The sequence below is a fragment of the Pteropus vampyrus genome, unplaced genomic scaffold, assembly GCF_000151845.1.
Source record: "Pteropus vampyrus isolate Shadow unplaced genomic scaffold, Pvam_2.0 Scaffold387, whole genome shotgun sequence".
NCBI classification, from domain to species: domain Eukaryota; kingdom Metazoa; phylum Chordata; class Mammalia; order Chiroptera; family Pteropodidae; genus Pteropus; species Pteropus vampyrus.
The window spans coordinates 765,811-788,531 of record NW_011889168.1 but is presented as its reverse complement, the minus strand read 5'-3'; the positions used below and the strand labels follow the sequence as shown (position 1 = coordinate 788,531).

Genomic DNA, 22,721 nt, shown 5'->3' with positions numbered 1-22,721 from the left:
GTAAGGGGAGCTTTACTAATTAATTAATTAAAATTCCTTGTCTTCTTTTTCCCCAGAATTATTGAGATGTAATTGATATATAACATTGTGTAAGTTCCAGGTGTACAATGTGTTTATTTGATACATTTATACATTGCAAAATGATTACCACCATAGCAGTAGCTAACACCTTCATCATGTCACATAATTACCATTTTGTTGTTGTTGTTGTGAGAACATTTAAGATCTACTCTCTTTGCAACTGGAAGTTTGTAACATTTGACCAACATCTTCCCATCACCTCCTAACCCAGTCCCTGGTAACCACATCTCTAATCTCTGTTACTAATAGTTGGGCTTTTTTAGATTCCACATATAAGTGAGATCATACAGTATTTGTCTTTTCCCATTTGATTTATTTCACTTAGCACAATGCCCTCGAGTTGTATCCATGTTGTACCAAATGGAAAGATTTTCTTCTTTTTCATGGCTGGGTAATATTCCATTATCCATTCATCAATTCTCCGTGTTGTATTTACTCATTCATTCATTGATAGATACTAAGATTGTTTCCATATATTGGCTACTGTGAACATGGGAGTACAGATATCTCTTTGAGATACTGTTTTCACTTCTTTTGGATAAATACCCAAACGTGGGATTGCTGGATCATACTGTAATACTATTTTTAGTTTTTTGAAGGACCAAGGGGAACTTTTTATTTATTTATTTTTCAAGCTTTCTTTTTTTCAGATGAGGTTTTATAGTCCTCAATTATTTAATTTTTAATTTTTATTTTTCAATTAGAATTGACACTCAAAATTGTTTTATATTAATTTCAGGTGTACAACATATTAGTTAGACATTTATATAATTCACGAAGTGATCCCCTGATTAGTCTAGTACCCACCTGGCACTACACATAGTTATTACAATATTATTGACTATATTCTCTATGCTGTACTTCAGCAGTCCCCAATCTTTTTGGCACCAGGGACAGGTGCTCCTATGAGAATCTAATCCCTGACGATCTGAAATGGACTGAGGCAATGATGTTAGCACTGGGGAGCAGGTGCAAATACAGATGAAACTTTGCTTGCTTGTCCACTGTTCACCTCCTGTTGTGAATTCCAGTTTCTAACAGATCACAGACTGGTACTGGTCTGTGGCCTGAGAGTTGGGGACCCCTACTGTACTTCACATCCCTGTGACTATTTTGTAAACTACAAATTTGTATTTCTTAATACAAGAGGAGCTTTTAAAAATACCAAATGCCTAGTGTCCACCCTTAAAGAATCTGTTTTAGTTAGCCTGAGAAAGGCCTGGGTATCAGTATTTTAAAGTTCTCTAGTCAATTCTAAAGTTGAGAAGCACAAGTTTAATGCCATTGTTCCCTTTCTCTAGTTTTAGGCAACAGTTTTCTACGATCAAAAAGCAAAAACAATGGTTTATATTTTCAATGACAACCTATTCTCCTGATTTTACTCCTACCTCTCTGATCTCTTCTTTTCAATTTCATTCAATATAGGTGAGCTCTAGGCTCCACTAGTTTCTCATCTTTAGCTAGATTCTCTTTCTTGGTGATCAGAATCAGCTACATAGCTTTAAATACCCTCCACAAGTTAACAACCTCCAAATGTACAGCTCCAACTCTGAAATTGCCCCTAGAATTCAAGCTTGTATATCACACCATCTTTTCTACATTTCAACTTGGATGTCTTATAAGAATGTCAAACTTAACCTGTTCCGAACTAAATTTAACGATTCCAGTCCTATCCCTCATCAAACTTGTGTTTCCCTCAGTCCACATGGGGAATCATTCTGAATTTTTACCTTTTTGACACCTTCCACATCCAATTCAGAAGCAAGTCTTGTATATTCTACCCCCAAAATACAAATAAAAGCAGTCTACTGTACTGATTCAATCTTAGGGCAAGCCACGACTTTCTCTTGCTTGGGAGACTTCAGTGACCTCTCTCCTTCCACTCTTTGTCCCTTCTCACCTTCTTATCTACCCATGATCTATCTCGGCATATGAGCCAGAGTTAGCTTCTTGAAATGTAAATCATTGCTTCTACCAATGAATTCCCATCTAACAGCAAACAAAACTATATTAGTTTTTAGGACTGCCACATCAAAGTGCCAAAAACTGGGTGATTTAAAACAACAAAAATTTATTGCCTCACAGTTCTGGAGATGAGAACTCTGAAATCAATGTATCAGCAAGGCCATGTTTTCCCTAATGGCTTTAGGGGAGAATCCTTCCTTAGCTCTTCTAGCTTTTGTTTGTCAGCAAAACTTGACCTTCCTTGGCTTATTGATGTATCAATCCAGTCACATGTCTGCCTTCTTCTTATGTGGCTTCACATTGTCTTTCCTCCATGCATGTCTGTCTCTGTGTCTAAAATTCCCCTTTTTATAAGAACACCAGTCATATACGATTAGGGCTCATCCGGATGACCTGATTTTAATTTGATTATCTCTGTAAAGACCCTATTTCCAAATAAGGTTGCATTCTGAGTTCCTGGAGCTTAGGACTATTTTTTTTTTTTTTGGAAGAGACACAATTCAACCAATAACAAAAACCCAAACTCCCTACACTGACCAATAAAGCTTTATGTGATACATATGGCCCCTGCTTTCATCTCTGACCGCATCTCCTACAACTTTTGCCCCTCTCATTCTATTCCAGCCACCTTGGCATTTATGTTTACCAAGTTTGTTCTTAGCATTTAAATTCAAATTCACCTCTACAGAAAGACCAACTCTGGTCACCCTGTTAACCCCCCCACTTCCTGCACTATATCAATTACTCTCTCATTACTATTTCATTTTCCTCATAGCATTTGTCACACTCTAAAGTCACACGATGTATATATTGTCTCTGTCACTGTGGCAGATACTACTAGTTATCTACTCATTACTATTCATCCTCTTTCATCACTAAGAATCTGACTGTGTCTAGTCGGCCAGGCACCAAGCCCCAGAGAATGTATTGTGATTAGGCCAAGTTGGTCATAGTAATTATGTTTCTCTTTGCAGAGATTACTCTTGAGGTGGGAATGTGGCCAGGTTCTGGTCAATGGGATACAAGGGGAAGTCTTTGGGGTTTCTGGAAAGATTTTCCTCTTGATTGAAATAGACAAAGTATAAGGGCAATTTCTTCTCTCCTTCCCTCTTGACTTCTGAATTTCAATGTGATTTCTAGAGTTCCACTAGCTATTTTGTGTCCATGAATTGACCTGCCAGAGAACAGATACTAACAATGCTGAGCCTGATGGAAGCGGAAAGAGCTTAAATTTTTGATAATACCACAACCACTTAGAACTATCTACTTCCTGATTGAACACCATAAATGTTCTTATGTTTTAAGTCATTGATACTCAAGTTTTTTTGTTATTTGCTTTGAAAGTGTCCTTACTGATATCCTCCTCCATCATTACTATAGAAATGTTATCTTATCTAATGTTAGAGTCCCTGAGATGAGAACATCTGCCAGGTAAGAGGCACTGAAAGAATATTTATTGAATGAATGTATGGATGAATGAAAGTACCTATTTGTATCTCTGCCATGCTACTAATCTTTACTCCTCTGCCTCAGTCTTATTCTTCCACTTAAATAGCCTCTCTTTTGTCTCAAATTGCCTTTCCACTCTATTTTCTTCATTTCTCCTTTCAACCTCATCTGGACCCAGCTCCTAGCCTGTCTCTTCTTCTGTTCACCACATCTTCCTGGCTCACCATAGCATACATTTAGGCCCAGGCAAATGTCTGACTGTGCGTCACTCCAAAAACTTGCCTGCATCCTCTGGCTCCTATTCTGTGGCTTCAATGCCCAGACCCAGTGGAGTTCTCCTGAATGAACCATCTTTAATCTTGTTGTACCTTTTGTTTTTCTTGTAACCTTGATCATATTCTATCTTGCTGAGTTTTCATAAGTGAACATTTCTTTCTTCCCTACAATATCATAAACACCTTAAGAACTGGGACTATATTTTACTTTTATTTATATTCCCCACAAATAACAGAGCATTACTATAAAAGCACTGCTTAGCGAATTTTTGTCGAATGGGGGCAGCATGGTATAGTGACTAAGCCATGGCCTTTTGGAGACAGAAAAGACAGAGCTCATCTGCTATTTGCTTTCTGTGTCAACCAGAGGGAAATCACTTATCCTCTCAGAGCCTTCGTTTCTCCATCTATAAAATAGAAAATAATAGTATCTACCTTATGAGATTTTTATGTGTCTCTCTAAAAGAGATAATACATATAGAATATTTGGCACAGAGCCCAGCAGAGAGTAAACACCCTTTAAATATTATTATTAATAGGTGTTTTTTTAGTGAATACTATCATATTCATGAGGATGGTAAATAATATTCTCACAGATAATTAAAAACCATGCCTATCGTGTTGAGATTTTACACGTGCGCGTGCACACACACACACACACACACACACACATCTGTATCTATGTAGATATGTCAAATATTATTGGCTTTCAGTGAGTATCTTGATAAGTACTTGCATATATAAGAACTATGGCTCTTGTTATATATTCACATGGGAATTCTCTACTTTCAAATGTTATAGCAAAGACTATAGCAGACTGACAGTGAGTCTGAAACCATTTGTTTGTTGAGAAAGTAACTAGGAGGAAGTAAAGGCTACATTTCCATTTGTATGTTAATGATGTTAGTTTGCCTAAATTTGAAAAATGCACCGATCAGGTCTGAAATCCTGGTTGCCAACTTCAAAAACTGTCTCTAGTGAATTTAAGCAGAAGAGAATTTATTGGCAGGATCTCAGTGGATGTGGTGATGGGAGCAGTTCACAGAATTACCAAGAAAACTGGAGATCCAGGCTCATAAAATGGTGGCCAACATGTATACAACCAAAAAGACCAGTTAGCTAAGGATGCTGTCATGGATGGATCCTGTGTACCCAGATCACCCACTGTCATATGGCTGGGCTCTGTTGGCCTTGATGCTGGCTGCTGTAACCTATGGGCTCTCAATTCCAGTGTGACCGTAGAGAATACTCTCTGAATGTCTGCATGCCTTGGCCATGCCTCCTGAATAGCACATATTGTGAGCCAGGATTGATCACACCTGGCCCTCTAGCTGCCCTGAAGAAGGGAGAGGAAATATCTGCTCTCTTCAGTTTCTGCAGAGAAGAGGCAGGTCCTACTTCCCACCTGCCTTGGGATTACCCATCCCTCCAGGAGTGTTTGGATTCTGGGCAACTCCTGTAAATATCCATGAGAGCTAACAAGAAAGAGAGAGGCAGCCTGAAAATAGTACCAGAACTAAAAAGGCTCAGGAGTGGTCCTTTGAAGAATTTCCCATTCAGATAATAGAGATCTCCTTCTCCAAACTCTTTCCACCTTGAGTGCATATGAAACAACAGCAGGAGTATTGTCTAAATAGAAATTTAAAGAGAGTCCTTGTTTCTAAGCAACATTAATGATGGCTGATAAAATAACCACACTTGGCATAGTGAGCTTTTCTAAAAGCATGGCAATGTGACCAAAAGAGTTGCTATTGCCAGATACCTATTGATAGGCTCAGAAACAGGTCCGCTGGAGCCCAACAGATGGAGGCAAAGCCTCCTTTTTGAAAGGGGCAGCAGATGATATCCTTCGCTACCCCTGACAAAATAATGGCTGGAGGAAACAGTGGGGCTCCATTTGGGAGAGAGTCTGTCTACTGTGGCCAAGCAGTCAATGTGTTTGCAGTCTTTACACTTTCTGTGGTACTTTTGTAAGAGTGCAGATTATAGAAGGCTGTAAAATTCCAACCAGGGAGAACCACATCTTTTCTTCAGGTGTGGTTCAGAGTAGATAGAGTGACTCTGAAAACCCAAAGGCAAAAGATAGCATGGTGGAGTGGTGAGCATATGTTGAGAAAGCCACAAATTATTTAGTAAGAGAAATGAAAAGGTGGATAGTCATCAAGTTCTAATATTTGAAAATGTTGTTGACCAAAGAGTTTATCCTCTCTCCCAATCTGACCCACAATATTGAGCCAGAAAATGTGTTCATGACTATTTCCATTGCTCTTATTCAGCTACAAGTCATGTCCCCTTTCAGATTATTTTGATTTTTAAGGCCCAATTTCCATTTGTTTTTTGATCTTCTGCTTTAAAGACAGCTAGCCAGTATCGTCATCAGCCAAGTGCCAGGTTTTCTTTCAAGACTTTGAGCTTGTCATCCTTTATCCTTGTAGGTAGATTCTGTTTGTGACTAGCTGGTCCCAAGAAGACAGAGTTTTCCTGCTAGAACAAAAGAAAAGGGGCTTCTTATTAAAGCGTGAAGATAAACTTGTAAATTTCAAGACACCTCCCATAAACATCAGTGACTGGAGTAAAGGTTTTGTGGAAAAGTAATAATGTGATTATCAATCTATTAATGAATAATAAATGATATGATACAGCTGAATATGACAGTTTTAGCATCAACAATTATATGAAACTCCCATGATAGATTTCTTAAATGTTATGATCTATTTACTGTTCTGTGAAATATCATTTTTAATATTCTCAGTTTAATTCTTCATTAGTGTTAATAAAAAAATATTCAGAGGCTGGGTCCATCTGACATAAAACAATTATAAATGGTTCGATAGTTCTTTATGTTTTCTACAAAAATTGCTGATGGTTTTCTGTCTTAATTTTAAGCTTTTGAAGGCAAGAATTATGAAATATTTCCCTAAGTATTCCCACAGCTCATAACTATTATCCAGTTAGCAAGTGCCTAGCCCACACACATAGTCATCTTTGCTATGTTTCTACTAGTTGTAATGTGGTAGGTTGGTCTTACCTGTTAATCTCATACTCAAATGTCTCAAGGAGTCAAGGATTACACTTACTCTTTTCTAAATCAGATATAAAGTTTTATTCTAAAAGATACAGATGAAGGCACTCATTAAAGTGCCACTGTGGATTTAATCATGGATACACTGCTAAAAAATCATTTAATGGATGAACAACTCAGAAAAGAACTCTCACCACCCACACACATCGTTATAAAAAAAGGGCAGTGTTTTGCACTTGCTTCAACAGCATCGCCTGAGAAGTAGTTGAGTCCCATCTTTCTCCTCTCTTTCTTAGATTTTCAATTTTATCCCAGTCAGCTGCTGAATCGCTAAACAGAATGCCATCCTTTCTTTGTAATTCTGAAACTATGTGTCTTTATTGCAGACTGCACATCTTTATGGCAGCCACATGCTTACCAAAGAATTAAATCCAGAATATTCATTCAGCTCCCTATTATTTCCATAATACTAAACAAACAAACAAAAAGAAAAAAAGAAAAAGAAAGGAAAGAAAAAGAGGGGGAAACGTCCTTGCCCTTGTTCTTCTATGTTGTTCCCATCGCAAGATGCTTCGTGGAAGGGAGCCGAGTGGTGGGCAGCGGCTCTGTCCCCGATAACGAGTGCCTCACATTTCCGTGGCATTCCCATTTGCTAGTGCGCTGCTGCGGTCGCACGCCTGATTGATATATGACTGCAATGGCACTTTTCCATTTGACATTCTCTCTCTCTTTCCCTCTCTCTCTCTCCCTCTCTCTCTCCCTGTGTCGCTTAAACAACAGTCCTAACTTTTGTGTGTTGCAAATATAAAAGGCAAGCCATGTGACAGAGGGACAGAAGAACAAAAGCATTTGGAAGTAACAGGACCTCTTTCTAGCTCTCAGAAAAGTCTGAAAGGAGCTCTGCGTTTTCCCCAAGGTAAGCAGGAAAACAAGCGCTGACGGCTTGCCTAGGAAATTATTCTTTCCAAACCTATCATTTCATTCTCCTCTCAGACAAAGAGACAGCCTTTAAATACCACTTAAATTTGCATTAATTTAATTTGCATTAATCTGTAGCATGCTAGTATTGTGGGGGTTTTTTTTTGTTTGTTTGTTTTTTGTTTGTTTGTTTTTTAATGAACGGATCTTTGGAGTCTATGACAGAGCAGGGGAGCCTCACATAGAGGCTAGAAAATCTCTTTTGGTTTGACTTAAAGAGATTTGATTTTCAAACTCTGAGTAGTTAGATGTAACTTTGTAATGATTATTATATTTGACCCTGTGAAAGGAGGCTGAGAATCAGCAACTCGCGGACATGGATTCCCGAAACCCTGGTATCTTCCCCACCGCCCTCATCCCTCTCACAATGGAGGCACTATTAACGCGGGCAAGCCCGCGAGTTTAAAAGCGCACTGTTTACTTTTATTACTACTTATGTATGCTGCTGATCTCCTGCCAGGGCTCTGCTGGAGTGCTTAGAATTACTTCAAACAATAGGCAACATTTATTTCTAGCTTTCTCTGTCAGGCTTTGCAAGAATCCTGTTCCTTTGCACTCTTCTCCCAAAGTGCGAGGACTTTGCTCCCATAGATGCAGTCAGGAGCACTGGGGAGAGAGGAGGATGAGTTTACTATATGATTTTGATTGGGCAAAAAAGTCTGAGGAAATGCATGCTGTTTGCCTTGGCCTTATTGCAAATGGTTATTTTTAGTAGTCAGCTTGTTCCTGCAGCAGGACTGATGCTACACTGTTTAAGCAGAGACCTGAAAAGGATGCTCCCAACAGCACAGTGACCAGGACCTGTAGGAATAAGTCCTACCTGAGGAATATTCAGAGGGTTTTTTTCAAGCTCCTGAATATGAGCTCTCTCTTTAAATGAACAATTGGGCTGTAGGAGGCCTGAGCATAACTCTTTCTTGGGGGACAGGAAGTTTAACTGTGTACAGAATGTAAATGACTTAGAACACCCTGTAACAGAGGGTCATTGTAATAAACGAGCCTAGATAAACCTACATGAAAGAGGTAGATTGCCTTCTCTACTGAGATTCAGGTGTGGAAAAGGAAACTATTTGGTAAGATGGTAATTCCATGTTCTATCCCTTGCAACTGTCATCAATAACACATATGGATGCTGTGAAACATGTCTCTTTTCATTTCTAATATTTGTGTATTTTAAATACAATGAGCTGGCATTGAGAAATTGCTCCAACACATAATATTAATACCAGGTGCATTTGAAAACATAGAGGCCTAAAGTGCAGTGTTGACTGCGTGTGTCAACCAAATATAGCAGGGACTACAGAATGCTTCTCGAGTATGTGTTTAGATAAAATGCAGATATCTGCCCATTTTCTTCTCACCAGTCTGGATTCTGAAAGTAAGTTTAGGGTTCTATCAACCAGTTTTCATTGTGGAATGGAGACATAGTTTATGGGGGAACCTTTCTGATTTTCTCTAATAATTAGCCTAACAAGCACTGTTAAAAGAAAATTAGGCTTCTTTATGTATTAATTCACAACTTTGGGATATTCACTGTTTGAGAAAGTCTGCAATCATGCTATGGATTCTATTGCTATACAATTTTACCATGATTTTTTTAAAAACTGCTTCTGTTTAACAAAGCATTTAGCTGAATCAAAACAATATTTCTAAACATTTAATCAGATTATTATATGAGTGTCTCAACACGATATGCAATATTTTGCATCATTTACTTTAAAATACATTTGGTTCAGGTAAAGGGAGAATTGGTTGAGGCCTTCTTGACGACTGTGTAGCAAGCAGCTGACACCCACAGATGGAAACACGCCTGTGGAGTTCTCAATCTTAATATGAGTTCTAATGACACTGTCAAGGGGAAAATAAATAATTTTTCAATACATTTAACAATTTCTAACTTATTTGTCTTTCTGGGTCCTTGAAAAATGTGGTGAGTTTCTCAGAATTATAGTAACCAATGGTGGCCAACAATTTTTACTCCATTTTAAGAACTCACAATTCAAGCTCTATTATTTGTATTGGTTAATTATTCATTCTATCATTCTTTTTATAAACTGTGTTAGTCCTGATGGATGCAAAGGTGAATGAGACATTGTCTCATGGCCTAATTCTCAGTCTGTATGATATCTCTAGTTAGATTTTGGAACTGAAATGAACTTTGCCAGTGGGTAAACTGGGCGATGACTTCTTTATTATACTAAATTATTTAAAATATCTGCTAGTATTCATATTCACTTGAAATGATTGTCACTTATCAATGGGTTTTCTTTCTATTTATGATTAAGCAGTTCCTCTTAGGCCATTATGGCTGGATCTTGGGTACACATCATTTGCACAGCTAACGTGGCCCAGATCTTTCCTGCCTGGATAGAAGAAACTTGGAAAAAGGGCAGTTTATCCTTTCTCTGCTCCCTTGAGCACACTTTAGAAAGGACCACATGCTGTCTTTATCAGAGATGGTTATGAGTCACCTACTCAGCAGCTGATATTAGGACTACTTAATGAATCATTGAATTAGAAACATGTACAGAGGAAAATGCAGTCACTATCTCCCACTACTTACTTGTCCCACCTCCAGTATTGAAAACGATGACCTATGGGCCTGGCCTAAATTCAAGAGGGCCCTGGGAAGAAGTAGCCAGATGTTGTTCCCTAAACTCAGGTCTCCATTAGAGCTACACAGAGCATTGCTTTCAAACAATCCAGTCTCATGTTTTCTGAGATGGGTAGGTTATTGGGGTGGGGGGGAACAACAACAAAAACAACAACAACATGAAGACAGCATCACCATGGTCCTTGATTTGGTCCTTATCAGCAGATAATCCCCTGTAGCTGGATTAAAATGCCTCTGACTCCCTGGGGTGCCTGACTCACCCTAGCCAATCCTCAGCTTCTTGGCCAGCAGCCTTCCAGCCCATCCTCACCTCTTCTCATGACAGTTACTGCTACTCTGTCCAGGCCCCCTGGCTGGGCCAGTGAGAGCAGAAGGGATGGGGAGGCAGGTGGAAGGACTGAGAAGTGCTAAAGCAGAGAGAAACTGGGCCATGTGAGGGTGGGTGAGCTCCAGGACCCAGATTGCTGTGGCCTGCTCTGCCTGTGGTCAGCTGTCATTTCTTCTTCGTGTATGATACTGTGGAACATATTAAAATTTCTCTGGGATGGTATGTTTGGAATTCTTCTGATGCCCCACCTCACCAACTTACCCGGACAATAAAAGCAAGGTTGTAAGCCTTTGAACAGCTGGCAGGCTATATATTTCCTCTCTTTCTTCCACATAATCTAATTCAGAAAAGAATCCAGCTAGACTGGCAGTGCCATGTCTGGGTACTTGTTTCCTGCAAGTCCTTTCTCCACCACCTACTCCTATTGTCCCTGGAATCTTCTTGGGTGGCATATAGTCTTTCTTTTTTTCTGCTCTTCATCACTCCCACCCCGCCCCCTTCTCTCTTCGCCTGAGCTCCTTCCATTGTAAGCCTGCCCTTTGCTCTGCTTGTTTTCCAGACAGTTTGGGTCCTGTTCCACCCGGAGACAACAGCCCCTGAAGTCTCCCCATGTCCATATTATTCCCAGGATGTCATTCTTGGCAGCAGCTCTGCTGGGCTGATAGGGTTGGGGGGCTTTTTGGAGCCTCGAGCCTGAACACACTCTAAGAGAGGAGCAACCACATGGTTTGACTGCCCTTTAGGCTGCCGAGAGCAGAGCCTGAGTGACCCGGGCTGGCAGGGACAAGCATACCATCATAGTGACCCGCACATCTCTGGCAAAGGGCTGGGGGTGGGAGTGCTATGGGAATGCTTGGATGCACTTCAGCCTACATCAAGAGAAATGTGGTTATTCTCTTTCGGAGGGAGAGACAAGTGACTTGAAACAAAGCTCCCTGGATTCTTGGGCCCCGTCCCGCCCCCTTTCTCTGTCCTTCCCACATCTTTCTCTTTCCAAGGAAAAAGAAGAAGAGACAGAAGTTTTACTTTGGCCATCATGGGCCTAAATGTCTTTATGAAACCCATTTGGTGAAAGGAGAAGAAGAGAAATGGATCCTGGGTTGAGCCAAACTAAAAATGCATGGTGCTGGAGAGATGGGGAGGACTTTTTCTTTTTCTTCTTTCTTTTAACAGCAGAACACAAGTTTAGTTTATGAGTTGCAAGTGGAAGGAACTTGGCTTTTCAATTAGATGTTCCCATTTAAGAGCCTCATGTAACCCCCTCTGTGCAGCATCCTTAAAAGATGCTGCTAATGTCCTTGAGACCAAAAGGTATTTAAGAGCAATCTACAATGCGAAATCCTATTTCTCTTCTTTTCCTGGGGGCTTTGGTAGTCTTTTCTGAATTAATTAAAATTCATTAAAAGACTGCCTCCCAAAAATTTACTACAGCTGAATTAAAATGAGTCTTTTCCTGTTAGCTTGACAAGAAGGAACCAAAAAAAGAAAAGAGAAAAACTAAATAGAAAAAAAGAAAGAAAAAAGGAAAGAAAAGAAAGAGAAGAACCAATTCCCCTCCTCTGCCACTACTTGAGTTTTAATATGAATTATTCCATACAAGTCCCTAGGCTAGAGGATCTATTTAAAGATGCCTGGCAGCATGAAGGGAGAGGGTAAAAATACAACCACTCTTTTGTCCATCAGAGGTTTTCTTTGGGAGGACATTAAGAGCATTTCTATTTTCCTTTCAGCCTCTGTCAGTGGCAACATTCCAGCTGGTAGTACCCACTACTCACCCATCAGATCAGGAACCATAAACTTCTATGTTTGATTCCAAAAGAAAACAAAAAGTAGAGAATCCTTCTGAAACTTCCAAGTGTGTGCAGTGGGGTAGGAGAAGCTGGTACTGAAATCAGTGCTGGCTTGGCTGGGCAGGTTGCATGCTGCAAATTCACATGCCCACACATTTGAGTTTTTGAGGATGATTGTGCCGATGGCATTTCTGATGCCAGCTGCCCTCACATCTACAAAGCTTTTGTGTGTGTGCCTGGCAATAGTTTGCTTAGTACTATGCATACTTACTGTCTCCTTTATTGGGAAGTCTCAGAGTCTAATGGGTGAGCATATATTGCTGAGAGTCACATCATACTCCTTAGCCCCATTTTCAATAGTCAGAACATAACACCCCAGATAGAGTTCACAGTCTGGAACAACTATTTTCTTGTTAGAAAGAGAGCTGACTCAGAAAATTCAAAGAATGGGTAACTTCAGTTGGCAATATATCCCCAGTGCTTATAATCAGGAATTCATCCAACTGGGGTCCCTTTCACCCTCATGTTAAAATCTGCACATGAACATTGATGGTCACTTTAAACCGGGTTCTGTATAATTTGCAGTAAGTATATTTTCCTTTTTGTTTTTCTACAAAAGCTACAAATTATTCAGATAATTTTCTCTCTTCCAAGGTCTGGCTCAATCCCTTTTTCTTTTAAGCAGTGATCCAACCAATTGCAATATTTTTTAAAAATGAAAGGGCAACAGGTTAATACATTCAATAAAGTTGATGAGCTATCAGAAAATGCTCAGGAGTGACCTTTCTGTGCTGCCACAAACCAATAATAGCCCTAAACATGGAGTCCCTCTCTAGCCTTTCATCAATAGAGAATAAAAATAAAAAGAGAGCAGATCACAAGAGAAGTAACAAAAGAGAGAGAAAAGGATTATTTTTGATGTTCAAAATCTGCCACTGCAGATTTACAAATAGCACAATTTCAGAAAGGAAAGCTTCTTTTAATTTTACCTAGTCCCTCCCAGGAAGAGAGGTTTGAATTCTGAAGTTGCTTTCTTTACTTGATGTTAGAAAAGGAGGTCAACTCCTCAAGTGAAAAAAAAAATATCCCCCATCTTCAACTCTAAGTAAATTGTAGGCACACACATGCCTATAATGAATGGGGAAAATCAAAGAAATCCAATTCTTAATCAAAGTCCAATTTTCTTTCAAACACAAAGTGATATTTTAGGACTTGATATGTTTCTATGATTTCCCTCAAATTATGAGAAATTACTCTTTTTCAGAATTTATTTTTTTTCTTTTGAGGTTTTAAATCCAAAGGTAGCAGAGTAGAATTGTTATAGGAGAACTGGTAATTAAAAAGATGTAGCCATAATATGTGTGGTTTAAGCAAAGCAAAATACAAACTAAAAACCAACAACCAAAGAAGTTCAGTGATATTAGCAATATAAGAAGCAATATTTTTATGTGATATTATTTTAACTTTACTCCTTTGACATATGTCTGCATCCACAAGTGTTCCAGATTGCAATAGGTTTGAATTCGGTATTCAAATGCCATCATTGGGCAGAAAAGACAAATTGAATGGAGAATGAAAAGACTGAGTCTCTCCCGCTGTTTATGCCCCATTTCTAACTAAGGGCTCTACAGCTGTTAGTTGAGATCACTACTCACCATTTCAAAATGTTGTTTGTGGGTGAGGAGATTCAAATGCAGCTTTGGAAACATTTTGCTGGACACTTTGAAGAAAAGCCAATATACTCATTTGGCTCCTGGGTAAATGGGATCCTGTATCCTGAGCTAACATTGGTCACCCTTGCTCTCCTAAGGCCATACCACAACTAACAGTCCAGTGGTAGAACTGATGTCAAATTACGTTAGCACCAGGACCCCCAGAACACCTGGCCACCTTTTCTTTTCCAAAGAGGGAGTACATTCATGAGTTTCCTGGATTGAGTATCTCAGAACTCTCCTGTTTTCTTTCCAAAGGGTTTTAACCAAGGTAAGTGGTTAGAATGTATTTCATTCCTCACCTGAAAGGGGAACTTTCCCATTCTGAAATTGTGCTATTTGATATCGTTGAAAGGGCAGCAGCAGATTTTGAACATCAAAAATAATCTTTCCTCCCTCTCTTCTGTTACTTCTTCTGTGGCTTCTTCCCTCCCTATTTTTATTTCTTATTGATAAAGGCATAGAAGGAGATTCCATGTTTAAGGCTATTGTTGATTTATAGCACCACTGAAAGGCCACCCTTAAGCATTTTCTGGCAGCTCATCACCATATCAGTCACAGCTTTTAGTGAGCTTGCTAGATTTAAAGAAATAATCAAATCTGCTGGAGGAAAAGGCTTGAACTGTATTGTGCTTTTTGACATATGGATAATCAGACCTGGTCATTTCCAATTTATGCAAGGTTTATATTCTAAAAGTCAGTTAGTTATGTCGACTGTTAAAAACTCAGAAAGAGTCTTTCCATAGAAACTATAAAAGCCCACAGAGGCCCAGCACAGGATCCAAGAGCCATACATAATTAGCAACTCTTTTAGATCCAAGTTCCAACCCAGGGTTTCAGGAATGTACCCCTCCTAGCACAAATGTTCCACAGATGCTTTACCTAGGAGAGTGCCTTGCTCTTGACCACTAAGACCTTATTCATTCTACATCTGCATAGAAGACAACTCTTCTAGCCAATTTTCTTCTTCTATCCTGAACCAGAGCATCACAGATGGACCCATTAGGGTATGAGGATCTGTGGCTCAAGCTCACTATAGGAATAAGAGTCATTCATAGGAAAGATGCAGGAGGGTTGAACTTGGCCTATATCATCATCACATGAAATAAGTTTAATTCTAGCATGATTGACTATGATTTCCCTTTCTTCTCTCTCAATTTAGTAGAGACCGGGGTCGAGGCGGGAGGGGGGGTGGTGGAAACACTACAAATTTTAAGACAGCTTTAAGAGAAACAGGAACTGGTGAAATATCCTCACTAACTGCTTGCTATTATTAAAAACATGCTATTAATTTATAAACCATATTGGCTGTTAATGTCTATTGTTATTTCAGGACACTAATATGGCCTCATCAAGGGGCTAATTCTTATACCTTGACCTTCGATGTTGCCTCGGGCACCACATTAGAACTTGTTTGGACTTTTTCACAATCATTAACTTGTTGAGTAAGGAAGGAACTCTTTCTATAGGATTGCTTTGGAGACTATGTAGCCTTAAAGCAGGTGCTGTACTTTGAGAAGCTTGTATATAGTTAGAGAATGTTAGAAATGGATAGAACCATACAAGCATCTAGACCAATCAATTCATTTTGTAGATGAGGAAACTGAATTCTAGAGAAAGCAAGTGGCTTGTTCAAGATTGCACAGCCAATGATGGGAAGGTAGAACTCAGAGCTTGAGGCTCCTCAGAGCAACCTTCCTTCTACCAGATCAGGCAATAATAAAATGCTCATTAGGTTTCAGAATGTAGTAGAATAGTTATCCAATATTTCTGACAAATGTGCGAAACTCTGGGGCATGGGAAACTAACAACATAGGCTAGAAATAAGTTTAGAGAGGAAGAGATGAAAGCAATAGGTAAGTGGGAGTTTGGATAACAGTGAGAGGCTCCTCTGGATTTCCTTAAAATCAGAATTTTAAGTTTCAGCTAGTCTCAAGGTTGAGTCCTCCCACACTAGTCCTTCCTCTGACAGTAAATTTATTTAATTCAAGGACACACACACACACACACACACACACACACGAGAGAGAGAGAGAGAGAGAGTTGGCCCATCCCCAGAAATGACTTATAGTCCCAGTCTTTCTCTTTTGTACCCATATTTATTCCAAGATTGTGATTTATTGCTTCTTTCTTGAGCTATATTTCTCCTTTTCTTTTGCTTTTCCCATCTCTTTTCTTTCTCCATCACCACCACTGCTGGGTTTGTCCATGCTTGGCTAGTAATGCAAGTTGAGAGAACACAGAGTCCTATCCTAAACTGGAGGACTGCTGTTTAACCACAAGGATGTCATCTTCTGTCTCTTAAGGTGGAACAATGGAGGCAGGCACTGCCTCACATGTTTCTCCATCTCCGATTGTAGTGTAGACACTATGAGATGACAGGGGCAGGAGCTCTTCCCTCCCTACTGACCTTGTGGCTCCCCATCCTTGGAGACACCTGGAGCTGGCAGGCTGGAGGCCTGGCACCATTTGTGGTCAGTATCACTGCCTCTGGGTCAGCCCAAGTTTGGCTTCTTGGCTGCTACTGATGGACTGTCAGATAGGAATAATATCAAAAACCCATTCACTGAGCACACAGGATGCTTTATAAAATCCAACATGCTGTCTACAGTTTATAAATTAAGTGCCTTGGAAAGAGGCATCTGGCTTATTCCCCAAGGCATCTAGTTGATTAGATCCAATTGGAATTCTTTGAGTTCCTGGGAAGGGGTCACTTAGCACTTCACACTCTCTGATTAGACCTCAAGTCTTGCTTTTCTAACCCTGGTATGAAGTGTTTTCTAGTGGCAAACTTTCTTCTGCACTTAAATCTTAGATTTTTTTTTTTTTTTGGCAATTCCTTTGAGAGAAGCTCTATGTTCTGCCATCTTTACCTTACTCATGGCTGATATGATTGTTTTAAATTATAGTAAATATCAAATAATTCTGCCTGTTACACTGACACCATTCCAGAATCATTATATTTTATCTGCTTAACTTGATCTTCTTAGAAATGATGCAATGCATGTTGGATACAAATTAGATGTTAAGGGAATTTATCAATGTGTCCAAAAAATGACCCAGGAAAACAGCAAGCCAAGACTCTTTGCTGGTGGATGCAGTGAGCTGGAGGTGGGAATTAGAATAGGACCTATTTTTCTCCCTGATCTTTAACTCTTATCTCCTAGAGCAAAAGAGATACATAGTAGGTGCTCAACGAATATGTATTAAATAAATACTTGTTGAAATAAGGCACAGGAAGCAATATCTGCATATATTAGTACTGAAAACAGTCCAGGGGGAAATAAGATATGGGAGCACTACCTTCCCTTGCATGGCAAGGGAATTCTTGGTACGTGCCACTTGTCTTAGCCTGTTGCTGGAATAACTTTTCATGAAACCAGCACTTTACCCTCTGCCAGGCAGAAGGTCAGCCCAAGAGTGAGCTGATCTGTGGACACAACACCATCTCTCACCCAGGAAGCTGGGCTCACTGTAAGCTCTGCTATATTATTTCGTTGAGGATGACAGGTGGGAAAATCTGGGCTCCAGTTGTTCTTTTCCACTGGTATCGTTTTGAGGGTAGCTCCGAAGTTGGGCACGCCATCCTACATGCCTCTCCTGCTGACAGAGGCTCTACATTGGCACTATTATATGTGGGCTCTGTACACTGGCCAAGTCCATGTTTCAGAGACTGTACCCTGAGCACAGAGCATCTCAGGGGCTACTGAGTTCAGCAAGAGAGTCATTCTCTCATTCAGTTCATCATTTGGCCTGTTGATAGGCAACATTTAATTTTACGCATTACGGTTTTAAAAAATGAAAGCAAATTGGAATTAATTTAATTTGAGAAAAATAACAGATACTCCTACAAGACAAACAGACACAGATACCTCTAGGCTGCTATAAAGCTGAGATCTCAAGAGATGTAAATTTTCTTCAGCCTTGATTTTCCTCTTTGTGAGCACTGCCCTAGGCACACTGCACATTCTCTCCTATGCATGCTCCAATTAACACAATGTTAGGACAACTCAACTTAATGTCACTCTTTTCTTGAGCATTATGTTTATTTCTTCTTTTTTTAATTTTTATTTTTCAATTAGAGTTTACATTCCGTATTATTTTATATTAGTTTCAAGTGTACAGCATAGTGTAATTCACTTGGTAAATTATATAATTTATAAAATGATCCCCTCAATTAGTCTCGTACCCACCTGGCACTATACATAGTTATTACATTAGCTGACTATATATTCCCTATGCTATACTCCACATCTCCACGATTATTTCATAACTACCAATTCGTATTTCTTAATCCCTTCATCTTTTTCACCCAAACCTGAACCCTCCTCCCGTCAGTTTGTTCTCCATATCTATGAGTCTTTTTCTGTTTTGTTTTTTGTTGTTGTTGTTTATTTTGTTCTTTATATTCCACATGTAAGTAAAATCATATGGTATTTATCTTTCTCTGTCTGACTTATTTCACTCAGCATAATAACCTCTAGGTCAATCCATGTTGTTGCAAATGGAAAAATTTCATTTTTTTTAATAGCTGAATAACATTCCATTGTATATCTGTACTACTTCTTCTTTATCCAATTGTCTATTGATGGGCACTTAGGTTGTTTACATATCTTGGTTATTATAAATAGCACTGCAGTGAAAGTAGGGGTGCATATATCTTTTCAATTTAGTGTTTTGGATTTTTTTGAAAAAATACCCAGAAGCAGTATTGCTGGGTCATAAGGTACTTCTCTTTTTAGTTTTTTGAGAAACTTCCATACTGTTTTCCATAGTAACTGTACCAGTTTCCAATCCTGTACACAAGGGTGCTCCTTTCTTCACATCCTCACCAACATTTGTTGTTTGTTGATTTATTCTGACAGATGTGAGGAGATATCTCATTGTGGTTTTAATTTGCATTTCTCTGATACTTAGTGATTCTGAACATCTTTTCACATTTTTATCTGTGTGTCGTTTTTGGAGAAATGTCTATTCTGGTCCTCTGCCTATTTATTAATTGGATTGTTTGTTTATTTTGGTGTTGAGTTGTATGAGTTCTTTGTAAATTTTGGACATTAACCCCTTATCAGATATATCATTGGCAAATATCTTCTCACATTCAGTAAGTTGTCTTTTCTTCTTGTTGATGGTCTCCTTTATTATGCAAAAACTTTTTAGTTTTATGTAGTTCCATTTTTTAATTTTTAATTTTGTTTCCCTTGCCTGAGGCAACATATCAGGAAAAATATTACTAAAAGCAATGTCAGAGAGTTTGCTGCCTATGTTTTCTTCTAGGAGTTTTATGGTTTTAGGTCTTACATTTAAGTGTTTAATCCATTTTGAGATGTTCTTGTATATTGTGTAAGAAGGTAGTCTAATTTCATTTTTTTGCATGTATCTGTTCAGTTTTCCCAACATCACTTATTGAATAGGTAGTCTTTACCCCATTGTATATTCTTGCCTCCTTTGTTAGAGATTAAATGACTATATAGGTGTGAATTTATTTCTGGGCTATCTATTCTGTTCCATTGATCTTTGTGTCCGTTTTCATGTCAGTACCATGCTGTTGTGATTACTGTAGACATGTAATATAGTTTGATATCAGGTAGCATGATACCTCCAACTTTGTTCTTTCTCAAGATTGTTATTGCTATTTGGGGTCTTTTATGGTTCCATATAAATTTTTGGATTATTTATTCTAGTTCTCTGAAAAATGCCATTGGTATTTTGATAGGGATTGCATTGAATCTGTAAATTGCTTTGAGTAGTATGGACATTTTAATGATATTAACTTTTTCTGTCTAGGAGCATGGGATGTGCTTCCATTTAGTTGTGTTTTCTTCAGGTTTTTCTTCAGTGTCTTGTTGAAAGGAGGCACAGGAACAGGTCTTTTACCTCCATGGTTACATTTATTCTCAGGCTTTTTTTTTGATGCAACTGTAAATGGGATTGTTTTCTTAATTTCTTTTTTTGAAAGTTCATTACTGGTATATAAAAATGCGACCAATTTCTGAGTATTAATTTTGTATCCTGCTACTTTACTAAATTTATTGATCAGTTTTAACAATTCTTAGTGGACTCTTTAGGGTACTCTCTATATAGTATATGTCATCTGCAAATAATGACAGTTTTACTTTTTCCTTTCTAATTTAGATGCCTTTTATTTCTTTTTCTTATCTGATTGTTGTGGTTAGGACATCTAATACTATGTTGACCAAAGATGATGAAAATGGGCATCCTCGTCTTGTGCATGATCTTAAGGAAAAATGCTTTTAGCTTTTTCCCATTGAGTATGATGTTAACTGTGGGTTTGTCATATATGACCTTTATTTTATTGAGATATGCTTCCTCTATGCCCATTTTGCTGAAAGTTTTTATCATAAAAGGATGCTAACTTCTCTCAAACACTTTTTCTGCATCTATTGATATGATCATGTGATTTTCATCTTTCAGTTTGTTAATGTGATGCATCACATTATTTGATTTGTAAATATTAAACCAGCCTTGCTTCCCAGGGATAAATTCTGCTTGATCATGTTGTATGATCTTTTTAATATATTGCTGAATTTGGCTTGCTAATATTTTGTTGAAGATTTTTTCATCTATATTTATCCAGGATATTGGCCTATAGTTTTCTTTTTTGTAATGTCTTTGTATGGTTTTGAAATCAGAATAATGGTGACCTCATAAAAAGAATTAGGGAGCTTTCTCACCTCTTGAATTTTTCTGATAGTTTGAGAAGAATATGTGTTAATTCTTCTTTGAATGTTTGATAAATTCTCCTATAAAGCCATCCAGACCAGGACTTTTGTTTGTTGGGAGGTTTTTGATTACTGATTCAATTTCGTTAGTAGTAATTGGTATGTTTTGATTTTCTGTTTCTTCTTTATTCAGTCTTGGATGATTGTATGTTTCTAGGAATTTATTCATTTCTTCCAGATTGTACAGTTTGTTGGCATATAATTACACATAATTGTTTATTTCTTCTTCAACAGCGTTGAATTATTCAATTTGAACACTCAAGGAAAAAATTTCAATGTCACATTGCAAGAATTTTACCTTTATGTTTTGAGGTTCTGTTAGTTTTGTGGCATATTTATGTCATTGTTTGCATTCTTATTTCAGAGTTCAATATAAAAACTGAACAAATAGTGTCATGTTGTATGAATGTGTTGAAATAAAAAATCTCTATCTTATTAGTGGTGAAACAACATTTGCTCTGTTATTCTTTTATACTTTATCTTTATTACTACTTCCGGGTTTAGCTTATTATCTTTAAAGAGAAAATCAGGTAATAAAGTTACATTTTGTGTGACATTAAGTACCTCTTTTTTTATGGTTATCATTTTAAAACCAAGTTTATTGAGATGACATCAGTTAATAAAATTATATAGGTTTCAAGTGTACGATTCTATAATATGTCATCTGTATATTGCATTGTGTATTCACCACCCAACGTCTGATAATCTCTTTTTGTCACCATATATCTGACTCCCTTTACCCTTTTCTATCTCTCTACCCCTCTTTCCTTCTGGAAACCACTATACTGTTGTCTGCATCTATGAGTTTTTGTTTGTTTGTCTTGTTAGTTTGTTGCGCTTTATCAGTATAAACTTTATAATATTTGCTGGCAAAAATATTTTTTACTACACCTTTCAGAGAAAAAAATTAACTGCATTTACAATTCTGGACATTGGTACTAAATGATAGTAGTGTACAAGAAGTCCACCTGGAAGAATATTTGACTGAGACTAACATGTCTTCCCATATTTATAAGAAATAAAAATATAATACTATTAAAATACTTGAACTGGCACAGAAATTAAACATCTATTAACTTAATTAGTGTTTTTAAACCAAGCTTTAAAAAGAGAAAGTATTGGGTTTTTTAAATGAAATTTTGGATAGGTATACATTCACAAGTTCAAAAATATAAAAAATAAAATAAACAATGAAAAGTTTTTCTCCCATGCCTGTCCTCCAACCCTTACAGGTAACTAATTCTAGAGTTTCTTGGATATCCTTCCAGAGTTTCTCCATGTAAATACAAATAGATACAAATATATATTCTTATTCCTACTTGTTTTAAGAACACAAAACTTTAGAATTTCTGAATTCTTCTTTATATAGTTGAATAGTATTTCATTGTATGAATGTTATATAAAATATTTAACCTGTCCCCTACTGATGGATATTTTGTGCTTTATGTTATGCTATGACAACCAGTGCTATAGTGAATACCATACTCTTGCATAATCCCACATATAGGATAATCCCCAGAAGTGGAATTGTTGGGTCTAAGTTATATACATTTGCAATTTTAATAGATATTACCAAATTGGCCTCTACAGAATTTGTACCAATTTGTACTGTACGGTCTCCAAAATGGGTCTGTTTCCCACACACAGCCTTGCCAAGAGAGAGCATGATCAGACTTTGGAATCTTTTTAGATCTGAGTGATTGAACACAATCTCAAAGAACTTGAATTTACATTTCTCTTAGATGAGTGAGAGTGCCTATCTTC

At 38.0% G+C, this 22,721-nt stretch overlaps 1 protein-coding gene across 1 annotated transcript in view; it reads left to right on the top strand.

The window, feature by feature from the left end:
• The first annotated feature begins 7,356 nt into the window (after nucleotides 1–7,356).
• Nucleotides 7,357–22,721, top strand: part of NDP (NDP, norrin cystine knot growth factor) — a 32,250-nt gene continuing 16,885 nt past the window's right edge. Inside the window, exon 1 of the mRNA XM_011380025.1 lies at nucleotides 7,357–7,708. The gene's annotated coding sequence lies outside the window, so the exon portion shown is untranslated. The remainder of the gene's footprint in view (nucleotides 7,709–22,721) is intronic.